Raw genomic sequence first — 16325 nt, forward strand, 5'->3', positions numbered from 1 at the left:
TGGCATGCTTTCTTTCATATTTAATAGGTTTTGCTAATGGATGCTTAGTCTTCCTTTCATATTTCATAGGTTTTTAAAGAAAGTCACCGTTTCCAATCAATATATAACTAGCGAGGGGCGCCCGTGCTAAGCACGGGCAATTACCAAGATTACGATTAAAATCATGTATTGAGAAAGATTATTTATAGAGTTAATAAATATCACTTAATGGAAGTAATTAATTAATTAATTTAACTGAATGTAAGTTTTTAAATAATTATTATTGACTAGTAAAACTATTAAAAGTTTAAACTGTAAAAGTAGAACAAAAATAAACTAAAACTAAAATCTAATATAAAATTATTTTTTGTAAATAAAAGAAACATTTAAAAAATAAAAATGGAATTTTCCCAAAAACATCATTACATCAACCAACATTATTATAGAAGAAATCGTATCATGTTCCGGGTCATACTTGAGTAAGATATCTAAGTACAACCAATTTGAACAAATCTTAATGGAAAAATGAAAATTATTTAAAATAACTTCTAAAATAAAATGCGACAAGACAACATGATTTCTGTAGAGGAGCATATGGAAGATTGTCATATGTAACCTGTATATTAGAGTTTTTTCATATGTGACCTAATCAATAGCCAGCTCCGGCTTTGGAACTTTGGGACTCTAGTTGCAACTTCAAAGCCATCCATCTCGGGCACATTGAGGTCCAAAAGAATGATGTGAAATGAAGTTCCAGAGGGCCCAAGAGCACTAAGGCATTCAAACCCAGAGGAAACAATAGTAAATTGACAAACGAGCTTCTCAAGGAGCTTTCATGTCACAGCCCTATTGATGTCATCATAATCAGCAAATATAACTTGAAGGCCTCTGAATTCTGAAGGTAGGTGCTCTGATGATCCACCTGGTTCAAAGATGCCTCCTCCTATAGATGGTTGGAGTTGAAACTCAAGGATAAGTCTCATGCTTCGTCCAAAATCCTTATTGTTTGGAACTACCCAAATGTTCCCTTTCATCATCTGTATATTAGTTTCAAAATCAAGATACTAAATTCTGAAATATAAGATGCAAAATTAATCACCAAGGCATACAAGTTGTTCAATGATGTATATATCCATCAGTTATATATACTTCATTAGAGTTATCAATAGAAGCATGAACCAAGCCCAAGCAGATAACCAAATATGAGCCACGCATTAGAGTTATCAATGCAAGCAAATACAACCCATAAGAATGAAGATAATTTGGCAATACATATAAAAAAATATAATAATTTGGCAAACCTTATTAGCCAATTGCCATCAGTAGACATGGCTATTCGTTTGAATATTAAGATAAAAGATTTTATGGCTTGGCATACCCTGTTCAAGGTCGTAAACTCCTAATGACTTTCTGAGAAAATTTGTTAAAATATATAGTTGTCTTCTTAATAATTTTGAAAATAAAATGTTCATTTCTTTATCAATGAAAATAAAATGTTTAATTGCAATGCCTTGAAGCCTCCGAATATGAACAATCTAGAATCCCAATATAGAGATGAATTATCATTTTTTTTGATAAATAATAGAGATGAATTATCATTGTGAGAGAACATTAGTTCTATGTTTTCTACATGTTTTAAGGACAGTTTAGTATTAATTTCTTTTATCTGGGGTAATGCTACAACTTCCTCTGCATATTTGCAGATTATCTAAGACAATCCTTTTAATCATAGTGATAAAAGTAACTCATAATATAGACAAGATTCAGATTTATCCCCACAAGTTTTTTGCACATGCTGAAGCTAAGATCTTCCTCAATTCTCTCAATGTTGTGTCTCCTCCAGTGAATTGATAGCAATTACATTGACTCCCATTTCTTGATTCTTCGTAATAGAAACAATATAGAATAAAGAAAAAATAGGTTATATATAAAGAGGTGTTCTTCTAATAAAATCAATACAAAACTTTTATTGCCTCTAACAAAATTTTTACCAGGCACCCATAAGCATACATAATATAAAGATGGTTAATCCAAACCTTACTTCTTATTTAAGGAACAAAATGGAAATTTCTTACCTTATTTTCTGAAGGATCAATTCGATTAAATTACCAGATAAATAGACTGGCCACAATACTAAGATATTGTACACGCTTTCATGTACTGATCCAATTATAAGTTCAAGTGTGTGTGAAAGGCAAGAAAGGAACAAATCATAATGATTTTGCGTTTTGTAATTACAGATGAGGTTATGCTTACCAACAAGAAAAAAGAAAGAAAAAGACTATATGATGATAGAACTGCTGCAAAAATTTTTGGATAATTTCATTGATGCACTTTTTTGGGTAAAACATAACCAAGAACCAAGATGTCAAATGACAGCTGAGGCAGAGACATATTCCCAAAACATGAAGATCACTGACCTATTAGCTTCCTAAAGAGGTAACAGTAGGGTCAACTGAAACTATAGCTTGCTCATATAGCTTAATAGTTCTATGGAGCTCCTTCAGATGTCCATAGTTCAGTAGCCTTATCAGACCTACCACATTTCAATGAAGCAGTTAGTTGAATAGTAGTCTGGTAGGATAAGTTGAGGTGGGTCTCAATCTTTTTGCGTGTAGTTTGGATTGAAAAGATTTTGTTGGGACAGATGAAACTTGCAGTAGCAATGTTTTTGAATCGTCGTTGACCCGGACGGTCAGACTGTTTGGCCTGGAAACCGTCCAAGCAATCAATTCCGTTTAACCCCTAACCCGTTTTTGGGTCAAAAACCGTTGACTTTGTCAGAAAACTGCTGACTCAGCAGTCAAACCATCTACTCGTTTGACCCGACCAGCAGTTCACAATATAAAGATGTAGAGAGAACTCAGATCTGAGTAGGGATGACAATTTTCCCCATTTCCTCGATCCCTGTGGGGATCCACCCCGAATGGGGCGGGGATGGGGATGAGGAAATTTTCATCCCCGTTAGCGGGGACGGGGAGAGCACTCCCCGTTCCACGGGGACCCCGATCCCCGCCCCGTGGGATCCTCACTAATATATATGTTACATATGTATGCATACGTTATATATGTATGTATGTACACATACATCTATATATTAATATATTTAAAAATATGGTTGAATATATTTGAATCTTTTATAATAGGATTGCAAATTTTAATTATTTTATTTTTATTTTTTTAAATAAAATAAAAAATAAAAACAAAATGGTTAATATTATAAAAAATCATGGGGAATGGGAATCCCTGCGGAGATGGGGATGGGGATAACCTTGTCCCCACCCCGCCCTGTTGCCATTCCTAGATCTGAGATCCAGTCTGAGACACGAACTCAGATATGAGATCTAAGATTCGAGAACTCAGATATGAGATCTAAGATCCGAGAACTCAGATCTCAGATTTAAGATCCGAGAACTCAGATCTCAGATCTGCATCTGTTGCTGCTGCCTCGCCATTGCCGTCACCACTATCGTTGCCGGTGAGCATCGAATCCTCTTCCTCCTCTTCCTTCTTCCCTCCTCTCTTTCCTTCTTTATTTTTTTCTTTCTCAGCCGAACTTGGCTTTTCTCAGCCGACATCTCTTCTTTCTTACATGAGATTTGCATATTAGGGCAAATCTCATATAAACATTTGCTCTAATATGCAAACCGTCCAAACCGTTCGACCCGAACGGTTGAACCGCTAACCCGGAAACCAGTAGCTAGAACGGTTCCATTTCTGGGTTGGTTTTTAAAACCTTGTGCAGTAGAGAAAGGTTGTGGGTTAATTAACTAATTGAGACACATCCTTCACACCTTGGGAGGATGCCAATATGGCAATTTTTTTTTAAATTTTCACATTAAAGACCTTTGTGGGTTAATTAACTTAAGTTAAACCTGATTGTATGATCTTACATTTATTGTATAATTACTTATATACCAGAGGCGAATAAAAATAATTTTGTGATTTATTTAATCTCTAGAATAACATATATTCATAATATGATTATAATCAACCATCTATACAATCTACAACAGGATTTCAATTTCAATAAACCCTAGAACAATCTCACAAGGAACTAATTAATTGTACAAAAGTGTTGTCTCAACAAAATTAAGTAGAAAAAAGAAAACGGAAAAAAATGTGTACCTCTATCTAAGAAAACTAAAAATCAAGATAGATGTTAAACAAAATAAATAAAAAGAAGAATGAAGAACCCAAATCACAAGAAATCTATAAAACAACTTAAGTCAAGGAAGGTAAAATCAAGAGGCGTCCATGGCCACCAACCAAACTCTAGAGTATCATTTACTCAAAAAAAAAAAAAAAAAACACAGCTATTCTATAAATTCTAAACTATAAAACCTGATACAAATCACATTCTCTTGCCGTTCTCAATGGAAAATAAACCTTAGAAAAATGACGACGAACCAAATCTGAAACAAAAACCTAAATAAGTGAATAAAAAAAGTAAGAAGTTGAGAGGGAGAGAGAGTTGAGAGAGAATAGTTCACCAACTGAGCTGGTATTTTTCCTTGGAAATAGTGCTACCCCTCTCCTGATCGTCTTGATGAATCGGTGGTGAAGAAACCCTTACAATAATCACTAGAAAGCACCTAGAACTGGAACGGATTCTGCAACCAACAAGGGCAGAATACAATCAATTACTGGATCTGGATAGGGAATTTTGACTTTAATCGCACCCTAATATCTACCACCATCATTAAAATTACTAACAACAACACCAGCAGTAATTAAGATCCTAATCCAAACTGAAATCAATCGGATCCAATTCATACAAACCCTCTCCCAACACAAATCCTTATGCAACCAAAACACTGAATCAAAGGATGCAGGGCATAAACTGATCCCGAGTTTAGTTATGAATTACATTAGGCAGGACTATTTGCCTCTTTTGTGCGGAAAGATTACATAAAGAATAAACTTTGATAGTTGGGGTGAGGAAGTAGTAAATTAATGGGCTTAAAGGGTAAGCCTACTGCTTATTGCAGGTCAGAAAGTTTAAAAGAAGGAATGGTCAAGTAATGTTTGCGTTTTCTCCATAATGAAAGACAGAGTCATTTTAACCCTACAAACAAATCAAACACCAAAATTCTGAGCCTCAAGGCAAACCCTGCAAATGATGAAGCGAAATGCAAAGGCCAGGTCAATGGGAAAAAAATTAGAAGAGACAGATTTATGTAATGTCCATGACCATTCCAGATAATAGTAGAAGTTATATGAATATCAGTTAAACTTGAGTGCCAGAACAAATAATGCATGGGAGCCAACAATTGAAACATAAGAAAACAATGGTGGCAATGGAGAACAAAACATAATTCACAAATCACAATAGAACTAAGCACAACACTTTCGGACCAATAACAGGTACCTTCTAAAATACACCTACAGAATGTGACAGAGTACAAAAGCAATTTACTAAGGAGGTCAGAACTTGAAGATGAAGAAGGGAAAAAGGCAGGCTCCATTTTACAAACATAAACCCCAAAAAAGCAAATTTTCTAGCAAAAAGTAATGCACTCGGAAGGGACTAAAACCAACTACGGCCACTAATTAACGCAAATCCGAACATTCAAACCCAAAAGGACTTCCATCTCCAGTAAAAAAAAGTAAAGTCGAATTTTCACTTCAAACAATTGTAGTCAGCTTAAACATAATCCCAAAACAGCGGAAGAATCCACTTAATCAGCACATAGAAATTCATCAAAGCTTCAAAAACAAATAAAAATCCTAGGCAACCCGATCCACCAAACTCCAAATTAACAGCCGAAATCGAAACGAATACAGAAAAATAGAGATGAAATAAAATTGCTTACGCGCATCGATCGCAGAGCTTAGCGTATTCTCCATTCCGAAGCCGCCATCCCTTCCTCGGCCTCTCCGATTTAGCATCCTTACAGTCTTAATTGATTTGCGACATTCTCCGTAAATGAGCCAAATCTGAAGCTATGAAGTCTCTGTAAGTTTGTGACGTTTCAGGCGTATGGGAAAGAGATCTAACCCTGTCCAAAAAAAAATCTAAACTCACGGCATTGAAGAGAACTATATCTCTACAACTCACGACATCAAAAATAAACAATCACAGACAGGAAAAAAATGCAAAGAAAGAACCACTAGTACTTACCTACCGACCACTCCGACCTTTCAAAATCACCAAAAATAAAACCAGCAATAGATATACGAGGCGGGTAAACGTAGTACCTAAAAAACACACATACTCGTAGCAAACAAAAAACAAGATTTCAACAAAAAAAGCTACCTTCAGATCTTTTCCTTTCTCTTTCTTTGCCAAGCCAAGTATTAATTTCGCCAAACTGATTGATTTTGACGATTTCGCCGCCTCCCGGCTCATATAATTGTGTAACGTAAAACTAAATAGAACCCCTCCTCCTCCGTCGTCTGATAACCCAAACCAAAACATAGAACCCAACCTAAAACTATATAACAACAGCGACCAGAACAGTGATAATAAGAAGACCCCTCCTCCTCCGTCGTCTGATAAACCCAAACCAAAAAACAGAACCCAACCTAAAACCCCGGTCTCGATAAAACACACATGCTGGAACAGAGCAGAGGAGGGGGAAGCGGTTTTGGGTTCTGGGTTTGTTTCGCAGCTCATGGGAGAGAGATTGAATAAAAAATATCAACTCTCTCACTGGTCTTTCCATAGAGAGAAGTGGTCAGAGAAGAACGGGATAGAGTAGTGACAATAGTTTCATGCAATAAAAAGAATACACTTTTTTTTTCTGGGATTATAATTAATATATGTAAAACGAAGTATAGTAAGATTCTATTTGGCGAAAGGGGAGACCACCCATAAGATCTTCCTACAAACTTACCATATTTTAATTTTGGAAAGCATGAACTGACTTCTTGTTGCAAGTTTTGGGGATGTTTGAGTGTAATCATATTTAATTAATGCCTGCCTCACCCAATCATTTTATCAAAATGCTGGATACGAAGATCTCTCAAGAGTTACCCTGTTTACTGTTTTACGTCTTGGATTTCGAAGTCTTTTTGTATTTTTTTCCCTGTCATATCGCTTTTGCCATTTTGATGGGTGAGTTATTAATCGAGGTTCATCCGGTCGATCACCCTTGTAAACTTGTGCAGAAGGTAGATTAGATTGATATATCTTGAATTGCTCGGTAGTGCTTCTGCCTCAAGTAGAGGCATACTTGGATTTCACACAAAATTGTATTCTCGTCAATTTCTCTTCCAAGAGGATGGTGCTTGAAGATGACGAATAACTAAGAAACACAGAACCATGGGCTAAACCGTTCTGACCTGGAAACCGGAGGCCAAAATAGTTAGTTTTCGAGTTGGTTAAACCTTGAGTTTGAAGAATGATTAAGAGGTTTCACAAGGTCGTCTGGGTATTAAGTCAAATATTGAACCTCTTTAGTGGGTTAGCCTGCTTGGGCGTTGGCACCAACATCCATTAATGTTATAAATTTTGACGGTTTTTTAGGGGCTGCTTATGCGATATCTTTGCGACACTTGACCTTGTTGAATTGCAAATGTTTCTGTATATCAATGCAAGGTTTTTAAAACTGATCCGAACAATGAACTGGTCAGGGGTCTGTTCTAAGTCAAACAGTTCGATCATTTAAAATGAACAGTCAACCTGTTCAGACAAAAATAAAAAAATTTAAAAAATAAAAAACAGTCAAAACTATTGAACAGTTTGAATGGTTCAACCACCTATGTCAGCGGTTTGCTAACCAAATCAATGTTTTTGGCAAAAATCGGGTTTTGGGGTCCGATCATCCGGTCCAATCCAGTTTTGAAAATCATGCATGAATGTGAATTTAACAGGTGAGAACATGGGTGCTTTTTGGCAAGTATTTTCGCACAGTCCTTTGATTATTTGAAAGATTTAGGGGCTGTTTGGCAAGTCTTTTTTGAAAGATTTTCTAGAAGCATTGATAGTCAAAAGACGATGTAAGCTTTTGTATAAAGATCTTAACAACTTGAAGACCATTTGGTTAATGAGTATATGTTTGCGCAAAGATGAGTTGAAAGAAAGGGAAAAAGCTCCATTTGCAGCTTCCAAAAAATAGCCCGAAATGGGCTTCCCGTGTCTTTTTGGAGCTGCAGCTTTCGGCGGCTATATCTTTTCCCAACCAAATGAGAAAAGATCAAAATGTGGGTTGCCAGGCTTCTAAAAGGCTGACAGCCCGCACGAAAAGACATGCCAAACGAGGCCTTAACTATCAATTTTTGTCTTTTCTAGAAGGAAAAATTCCACTTTAGTACCCTGAACTTTCAGAGTAGTGTCAAGTTAGTACCCAAACTTTCAAACGTGTCACTGTAGTACCTAAACTTTCAAAAAGTGTCAAGTTGGTTCCTACTGTTAACCGACCGTTACTTATCTATTGAAAATATCAAAACTACCCTTCAAAAGAAGACATTGTTCATTGTCTTCTACCTTGAGACTAAACCGGTTATCTTAAAAAAAAAAGAGAGAAGAAAAAAGAAATATAATAGAGGGAAACAATAAATGAAAGCAAAGAAATAACTAGAAAATAATGTGTTTCTTATCTAAAGGTAGAAGACAATGACTTCATTAGTCTAGAATTTCAAACACCTCAACCGATTTAGTCTCAAGGTAGAAGACAATGAACATTGTTTTCTTTTAAAGGATAGTTTTGATATTTTCAATAGATAACTGATGGTCAGTTAATAACAGGGACAAACTTGACACTTTTTAAAAGTTTGGTTACTGCAATGAAAGTTCAGAGTACTAAAGTGGAATTTTCCCTTTCTAGAAAGATAAAATGACCTAAGGATAAGTGCCCAAAAATACCAAAATGGCTGAAAATTAGGAAATTTCAAATGAAAATTTTGGACTTTTGTAGTTTTGTGTCTCAAAAATCTTTTAAATCTATTTTTAACAGCTTGAAAGATCAAGATAGTTATCAAACAATCTTCATTTTCAAAAAGTTCATTGCATTTTTTGGTTTGTTGGGTTGTCAAAAAATCTATTTCCCCCAATTGGACTCCACTCCCCCAATCCTGTTCTGTCATTGCATTTATGTCAAACAAGCAATGGGAGAGGAAAACATCATGTAGAAGTATTCCTCAAAAGTCCACAGAGTATCATGAAAGAAATACATGATGTCAAGTTGTGAAGAAGGCGAACAACGTCAAAGATGGAGAAAAGATCCGAAGAAGGTTTCCGGATGGTAAATAGTTGGAAATCGATTTTAAACACTGAAGCAAAGAAACTATTACTGGAGAGTGGAAGACTTAGAGGCAAGAACTTGATAAAAATTAGGGAAGACAGGAAGGCGATGATATTATCATTCAAAGAGGCGGTTCTATGGTTGAAGGGTTTTATTGATGGTGTAATACAATCGGTTAGAACAGTTAGTTGGAGGAATGCACTAGAAATGGAAAGAAAGAGGTTCAAAGTGGAGCTAAGGCGCAATGGAAAAGGATGGTTTATTACGATTTCAGAATACTTCAGTGCCAGGAAACCAATGGTCTTCTTGCCAGAAGGGAAGAAGACACAAGGTTGGAAGGCTTTCATAAGGGAGCTGCAACATTTTCTCATCTCTGTGAACATGCATGAGAAGCAGGGGAGAGAACAAAGTTTCGCAACTCTGAAATATTCGGAGTAGCACTTGAAGCAGAAATATTACAATGTAGGAGAGGTTATATTGAGTTCCAATACTGTTTTGAAGTTGTGGCTAGATGCTGAACAAGGTGATTGGGAATGTAGCTTGGTGATATCAGTTAACAAGGAGATAAAAGATTGGAGGAAGGTTTTAGATTCAGTTGTGATTAATCTGAACTTGGAGGTTGAGGCTGCGTTGAAACCCTTTTCAGCAAGGAAGGAAATTTTAAGAATCAATGATAAGGTTGGCAAGGGTTTTACTGCTTCCGAATGTGAAGAAGGCATGGTTCAAGTGCAAAAGTGGAAGCCATTATGTAATGAGATGGAACAACCTGGCGGAAGCTTCTTGTTCAAACTGGTGGGTCTTCCGTTTCATCTCTGTAAAGAAGTAAATGTGAGAAATATCGTGAGGCTCTTGGGAGGAGAAATGGAGGATTGTCTGTTGCAAAACTTTCAAGCTGCCAAGGTGAGGATAGTTGGGGTGAAGCCTGATTCGATTCCAAGAACAATAGAGGTTCTTGCGGATGGAAGCTGCTATAAAATATGGCTAGTTTCAGAGCTGGAGGTAGAGCTTTAGGGATAGAGCTCCAAGGTTGAAGACGATGCTGATGTGGAAGGCTGGATTATTAGGGGCTTATAGGTGGAAATAGAGTTAGAAACTAGTGGTCAACTGAAAAGTTGATGGGGGAAGCCCAAAAGTCACGCAAGTTAATTAAGGAAAAAAATTTAAATAATTTTGATTTAGTCGTAACCTCAAAAGGCCGCCCTACTTTTGTTGATGTGATTAAAACAAGACCTGGGCCGTGAGTTGAAGCATCTAAACCGGTAGGAGGTCAGACCAGTTCAACTCTTGAGTGGAACCCTAACCCACGTGCTTGCCTAAGTGCGCATGTGACTCGGTGTTTGCAGCGGAAGACAATAGACGATAGTAACCGTCTATTTTCTTTCTCTTTGAAGAAGGCTAGCAGAGAAGGTACGACTTCCCCTAGAAGGTCGGTATAGAACTCGAGTCCATTATAATGGATTTCTCGCATAACATCGAACGATCCTAGGGCAGGGAGATCTTCACCCGATCGGCCAAATCCCAGGTATGCCAGAGATTGCAATGTGGAGAAGGAGGGTTTTGAAGAAGGCTAGGTGGACTGTACCGAAGATGCAGACACGGAGGAAGATTTGGAAAGCAAGTCGAGTATAGGCAGTGCTAAGTTTGGTAAAGGTGTAGAAGAAGAGATCACCGCAACTCTTAACTTGGAATCTCTGTTTCAATATGTGCAAGCTGTTTCAATCTCCCTATTGCTGTCAGTGATAAGCTTGTCTCATTCTCAGGAGACGCTTATCCCAATCTTTTGGTCGGTCAGGAACTGGATAATGAAGTATTCCAGATTTTCTAGAAGCAAAATAGAGGTACAAAAGAGAGAAACAAACAGGAGGGTGAGAGAAGTGATCTCTATTCAACAAAGGAGACGGAAAGGCCTTCTTACCAGAACCGAACCAAGGAGTTAGAAGAACCTCATTTTCAACCTTGGGGTCTGACTGGCTCTGCTTCAAGTATTCCAGAGGTTGTTACCCATGAAGTTGGGGAAAGGGCAAGAGATAGCAGTAAAGACAGGGAGGGTTAGGTGAGTGAGATAGGAAATGAGGAAGAAGCAATAGGAAATAAAAGATTTATGAAAATTCTTGAATGTCTCTTAAAGGAAGTAGTTGAAAGCAATAAACAGAAGGAAGGGCCAGAAGGAATTAGAATAGAAGAAATTAAGGAGACTGGGGTAAAAGGTGAGGAAACAGAACAGGGAAGGAGGAATAAAAAGTTAAAAGAGAGAGAGTTGAATAGTGAGGATTCCGTGGCAGCTTTTTTGCAGAAGTTGGGATGCAAAGTGAAAGATCCAAATGATTTAAAAACGTTTCTACAAAAAAGGGAGAAGAAACTAAGTCTAAAAGGAAAAAAATTAAGTGAAGTGGAAAGACTGATAAAGGATGTGGAAGGAGCTAGTAGCAATAGAAAATAAAAGATTTATGAAAATTCTTGAATGTCTCTTAAAGAAAGTAGTTGAAAGCAATAAAAAGAAGGAAGGGCCAGAAGGAATTAGAATAGAAGAAATTAAGGAGACATGGGTAAAAGGTGAGGAAACAGAATAGGGAGGGAGGAATAAAAAGTCAAAAGAGAGAGAGTTGAATAGTGAGGATTCTGTGGCAGCTTTTGTGTAGAAATTGGGATGCAAAGTGAAAGATCCAAATGATTTAAAAATGTTTCTACATAAAAAGGGAGAAGAAACTAAGGCTAAAAGGAAAAAATTAAGTGAAGTGGAAAGACTGATAAAGGATGTGGAAGGAGATAGTAGTCTTGGTGTTAAAAGGGACATGAGGAAAGGGAATAAGTGAGGGTAAGAGGAATAAGGGGTCAAGAATACAACGGAATGAAGATCTTAAGTTGGAATGTCAGAGGACTAGGAAATTCTAGGAAGAGAGGAGTAATAAGAGAGGCCATTAAGAAAATATACTCGAATGTAGTTCTCTTGCAGGAGACTAAAAGATCAGAATTTGACATCAAGTGGGTAAGAAGTATTTGGAGAGGTAGGGGGATCAATTGGGCATTTCTGCCCTCATGGGGATCTATAGGGGGTGTAGTGACAATGTGGAAAAAAGAATTTGAGGGTAAGGAGCTGATAGGCTAATTTTTAGTTTCTTTGAAGTTTAGATAGGTAGAGGATGGGTTTGAATGGGTGTTAACTAATGTTTATGGACCGAATGATTATAGAGAGTGAAGGCACCTTTAGGAAGAACTGGCTGATATAAGGGGTTTGTGGGAAGGACCTTGGTGTTTAGGAGGAGACTTCAATATAATTGGATTCTTAGAAGAAACTAATAGTACTAGGCAGAGGTCAACCACGAGCATGAGAAAATTTAATCAATTTGTGGATGCCAATGGACTTAAGGAAATCCCATTGTCACATAGATGTTTTACCTGGTCCAATGTCCAAGTGATCCCAATATGTTCTAAGTTGGATAGGTTCTTATTTTAAATGACTAGGAAGAACATTGGGGAAGTTTGAATTCTAGAACACTTCCAAGGGTGACATCAGATCACTGGCCTATAGTAATTTGTAAGGAGGATGTGAGAAATGCAGGCCCCACCCCTTTTAGATTTGAAAACATGTGGTTTGGACCTGAGGCTTATTAAGAAGGATAAAATTGGTGGCTTGAGAGTAATCCAACAGTGAAATGGAGTGGAATGAGGTTTCATAAAAAACTTTGACATCTGAAAGGTAGAATCTGTTAGAGTTTGGGAGACTAAAGGAAAGGAAACAATTGGTGACTACTCAAATTGAGGCATTGGATAGTAAGGAAGGGAGGGGATGTTTTATAGAAGATGATAAAGAGCAAAGATGGAATCTACGTAAATAATTAGAGGACTGTCTTTTGCATGAGGAAATAAGTTGGAGACAAAAGTTAAGGTGTAAGTGGTTGAAAGAGAGATAGAAACACTAAGTTTTTTCATGCAATGGCAAATGAGAGGAGGAGAAAGAATTACATCTCAAGTTTGGAGATTGAAGGGACAACAATTGCCAATCAAAATGAAATTGCAGAGGCTTTTGCAAATCACTTTAGGTCAATCTTCAAAAGACCCCTAAACAATAGAGTTTGGATTGAAGGAATGGAATGGCCTACATTGAAATTGGAGGAAAAGTAATGGCTGGAAAGGAAATTTGATTTGGAAGAAATAAAGGAAGCAGTGTTCTCTATGGATAGATCAAAGGCACCAGGCCCTGATGGTTTTACAATGGCTTTTTATCGGGATTGTTGGGAGATTCAAAAAGAGGACTTAAGGATAGTGTTTGATGAATTTCATTGTTGAGGAGATAAACCCGGGGCTAAATTCCATATTCATTGCCTTGGTTCCCAAGAAAAGGAATGCAAATCACCCAAGGGACTATAGGCCGATTAGCTTGGTAAAAAGCCTTTACAAGATCATCACTAAGGTGTTGTCCATTAGAATTAGAAAAGTGCCCCCAACAATAATAGTAGACAACCAATGAGCTTTTATGAAAGGGAGGCAGATAACAGATCAAATACTTATTGCAAATGAGAGCTTAGAGGAGTTCAAGAGATCTAAGAAAAAAGGGTGGTTTGCAAACTTGACTTGGAAAAAGTCTATGACATGGTGGATTGGTCCTTTTTGTTGGAGGTGATGGTCAACTTTGGGTTTGGAGACAGGTGTTGTAAGTGGGTGATGGGATGCATTAGGAAATGTCATTATTCCATTTTGATAAATGGAACAGTGGTGGATTTCTTTTTAGTTTTGAGAGGGATAAGACAATGAGATCCTCTTTCCCCATTCTTATTTACGATGGTTGCAGAGGTTTTGGAGAGATTAATTTCTAGAGCAGACTCTAGGGACCTAATAAGAGGATGGAGAGTTGGAAGGGAGAATGTGCCAATCACTCATTTGTAGTTTGCAGATGACGCAATACTTTTTTGTGAAGGAGGAGACCTAAATAGGATAAAAAACCTGAAGCTCACTATACAGCTCTTTGAGCAAATGTTAAACCTCAAGATGAATTTTGATAAGAGCTGTCTAGTGGGAGTAAATATGGGGGAGGGGGAGATGTTGGAGTGTGCGGGTATCCTGGAGTGTGTAGTCTCTAATTGAACCCTTAATTACCTTGGTTTTCCGTTAGGAGATAACCCTAGGAAAGATGAGTTTTGGAGTCCGGTTGTGGAGAGGTTTGAAAAGAGACTTGCAACTTGGAAAAATAACTATTTGCCTCTTGGTGGGAGGATCGCCTTAATTAGATCCACTCTAACTAACCTTCCTGTCTACTTTTTATTAGTCTTTAAGATTTCAGATAAGGTAGTTAGCAGGTTAGAAAAACAAATGAGAGATTTCTTTTAGAAGCCAGGGGAGGAGAAAAAGGACCATAGGGTTAGGTGAGAGATGGCTTATAGGAGAAAGAGGGAGGGAGGTTTGGGTATTGGGAGTATAAAGAGTAGGAATTTGACATTACTAGGGAAGTGGTTGTGGAGATTTTCTTTGGAAAATGATAAATTGTGGGTGAAGATAGTGGGTAGTATTCATGGGGTAGCAGACAATGGATGGGACTCTAGGATTGTGGCAAGGACTACAAGAGCAGCACTTTGGAAAGCTATTCAAGCTATTTTGCCTTTGTTCTCTCCATGGATCAGGTATGACCTGCACTCAGGTAATCTCATTAATTTTTGGGAACATATTTGGATTGGGGATTCTCCTTTAAAAGATCAATTTCCGAATCTTTTCATCCTTTCCACTCTTAAAAACCAGCCAGTCTCCTCCTTCCTTGTTCCTTCCAACTCAACCTCTGGGTTCAGTTGGAATTTGGGCTTTAGAAGGGAAATTAGGGACACAAAATTTGATTATGTCCTATACTTGCTATCTATTCTTGAAGGGTTTTTTTTAGAGCCTACAAAGACAAATAGCAGAATTTGGTCTCTCACCCCTTCCGGTTCCTTCACATGTGCTTCCTTCCTTAAAGCTCTAGTCCAACCTTTTTCTTTGGGTCTGTCATTCCCTATTAAAGAGGTGTGGTGTCTTCCTATACCCCCTAAGGTTTGGAGTTTCTGTTGGGAAGCCTTTCTGGAAAGAGTTAATACATGTGATCTACTTCAAAGAAAAAGACCCAACAACTATTTGTGTCCTCATTGGTGTACTCTCTGCAAAGCCGACGGTGAGTCTGAATACCATTTATTGATTTCTTGTCGATTTACTAAAAGTATTTGGGAATGGTGTACTTCTTTTTTTGGGTGTAGGTGGGCCCCTCCTTTGAATATTTAGGTTCATGCCGAATAGGCCAACAAAAAGGGCCAAAGCTATGTAGAGATGTATGAGGGCTTCCGTATGCTGGACTGTTTGGGAGGAGAGGAACTCAAGGATATTTTTAGAAAATGAGAGAACCTTGGAAGTAATATTGGAGGTAAGCCATATAAGGGTGATACATTGGCTGAAAACTTTGGCCTTGTTTGTAGACTTCTCAGTAGATGAGATGGTAAAAAATTGGAAGGAAATTGCAGAACTAGCCTCAGCTAAAAAGACATCACTCTCTTGCTGGAGTCCCCCATCTAATGGCTTTCTTAAACTAAACTTTGATGACAGCAGTATGGGAAATCCGGGCCCATCTGGAATAGTGGGAGCAATAAGAGATGAACATGAAAATCTGTTAGCTATGTTTTCAGGACCAATTGGGGAAGGGGATTCCTTGAGGGCTGAGATTCTTGCAGCCACTGAAGGGGTTTGAAGAGCCAAGGAGATGCAAATTAGAAAACTGATTATTGAAGGAGATTCTGAAGTGGTGGTGAAGTGGTTAAAAGAAGATAACTTAAGGATATGAAAGTACAGCAATGAAAAACGAAAATTTAAGTGGCTGGCTAAGGATGTTGAAATTCAATACAAATGGGTTAAGAGAAGTGCAAAATCTTTGGCATATGGTTTAGCTAGGCAAGGGGTTAATAGAAACTCTTTGTTTTGGGCTTTATTGTAATTGTATTTGCTGCTCATAGACTGTTTAAGGGAGCTACGATTGTTTAGCCCCTTGCTTTGTAATTCTTCTCATCTTTAATGAATACATTTCACAATTATTGATAAAAAAAAAAATCTTGTTCTATCATTGCACACAGTAGTAACGTGTTCAGGATTGCAGAAACATTGCATGCAGAGAGACTATTTTATGGCAAATTAATAATAATTAATAATCTG

The 16325-nt window shown here is 37.5% G+C and overlaps 1 long non-coding RNA gene across 3 annotated transcripts; it reads right to left on the bottom strand.

Moving 5' to 3' along the window:
* Nucleotides 1–436: 436 nt before the first annotated feature.
* Nucleotides 437–6812, bottom strand: LOC104587935 (uncharacterized). 3 transcript variants are annotated; one of them, XR_733689.3, is made up of 4 exons: nucleotides 6239–6812; nucleotides 5796–5981; nucleotides 4473–4592; nucleotides 437–1016 (listed from the first exon to the last, which is right to left on the bottom strand). It is a non-coding gene; the product is annotated as an uncharacterized LOC104587935 (long non-coding RNA). The 3 variants fall into 3 exon arrangements; XR_016076379.1 differs by having other exon boundaries at nucleotides 2400–4592; XR_733688.3 differs by having other exon boundaries at nucleotides 437–4592; nucleotides 6239–6811.
* Nucleotides 6813–16325: the final 9513 nt, after the last annotated feature.

Source organism: Nelumbo nucifera, chromosome 1 (genome assembly GCF_055504915.1).
Source record: "Nelumbo nucifera cultivar China Antique chromosome 1, China Antique-T2T, whole genome shotgun sequence".
Lineage (NCBI taxonomy): Eukaryota > Viridiplantae > Streptophyta > Magnoliopsida > Proteales > Nelumbonaceae > Nelumbo > Nelumbo nucifera.